Below are 1,509 nucleotides of genomic sequence, written 5' to 3' on the forward strand. Positions count from 1 at the left end.
AGCAGAAACAGAAGAAATACTTCAAAATCATTCTACTTCATCTGGATACACCTGATATTAAAGTTGGAGAAAATATGTTATTATAAAGGGGAAATTACAAACATATTTCACTTACGAATGAGGATACAATATCCTAAACAACATATTACCAGGTTGAATTAAAAAATTCTTTTTATTTATCAGATTGGCAAGGTTCAAAAACTGGTCATAGACAATGTTGGTAAGACGTTTCATTTACTCTTTGGGGACATTTTGACAAAAATCAAAATAAAAAACACAAATGTTCTTTGACTTAGCAATGATTTCACTTCTTAGAATTTATCTTACAGATATATTCATATATTGAGAGATACATTTAATTTTTTACTTTTTTAACTTGACAGATAAAATTGTACATATTTATGATGTACAACATGACCTTTGTTTTTTAAGAGATGAGGTCTTGCTATGTTGTCCAGGCTGGCCTTGAACCTCAGGGTTCAAGTGATTGACTCACCTCAGCACAGACCACCAGGCCTGGCTGATATTTTAAAATGCATACATGTTGTGGAATGGCTAAATCAAGCCAGTTAACATACACATTATCTCACATAGTTGTCATTTTTGTGGTGACAATACTTACAATCTACTCTCAGCATTTTTCAAGAGTACACTATATTGCTACTTACTGTAGTCACCATGTTGCACATTAGACCTCTTGAACTTACTCCTATGTAATTGAAATTTCATAACTTGTAAAGACCTACATGCATTATAAAAAGGTGATGTTGCAGCATTGTTTAAAATAGGTGTAGACTGGAATCGACCCAAATACTTCTCAGTATTAGACTGGTGGCTAATGAACTGATTCATCCATACCGTGGAATGCATCTTTAATACTATTGAAGCTTATCTGTATGTGCTGGTGCTGAGTGATCACTAAGCTTAGGGGAAAAACTAAAATGTTGCTTTGTATATTTGAAAGTAGAGAGGGATTATCACACATATTTGTATACTAATTAATGTGCCTAAAATTTTTGAAAGGACATGAAGAAATTATAAACAGTGTTTGCCTTTTAGGAATGAGAATGGGTATCTGTCTAGGATTTTTTTTTTTTTGCAGTTTTTGGCCGGGGCCAGGTTTGAACCCGCCACCTCCGGTATATGGGGCCGGCACCCTACTCCCTTGAGCCACGGGCACTGCCCTATTCTTTGTTTTGAGATATAATCACATAGCATGTGAATTAAAATTCACTTTTTTAAAGGGAAGAATTCAGTGGCTTTTAAATATATTCAAGGTTTGGGCAACCATAACCATTAACAAATCCAGAGCATTTTCATTACCCCCCAAATAAAGTCCATACACATTGTCAGTCACCCCCCGTCCTCCAGCCTTCTATTAATAGATTTCCTCTTCCCCTCAGCCTTGGCGGCCACTAATCTACTATGTCTATTCTGGACATTTCATATGAATGGAATCATACAACATGTGGCCTTTTGTATCTGGCCTTTCAGCTCTTCTGCATAATG

At 35.6% G+C, this 1,509-nt stretch overlaps 1 protein-coding gene across 1 annotated transcript in view; it reads left to right on the forward strand.

Moving 5' to 3' along the window:
- Nucleotides 1–1,509, forward strand: part of TBCCD1 (TBCC domain containing 1) — a 20,464-nt gene that overhangs the window by 17,964 nt on the left and 991 nt on the right. The window lies entirely within an intron of this gene.

The sequence above is a fragment of the Otolemur garnettii genome, unplaced genomic scaffold (assembly GCF_000181295.1).
Source record: "Otolemur garnettii isolate 467f Iridium unplaced genomic scaffold, OtoGar3 scaffold00060, whole genome shotgun sequence".
Classification (NCBI taxonomy): domain Eukaryota; kingdom Metazoa; phylum Chordata; class Mammalia; order Primates; family Galagidae; genus Otolemur; species Otolemur garnettii.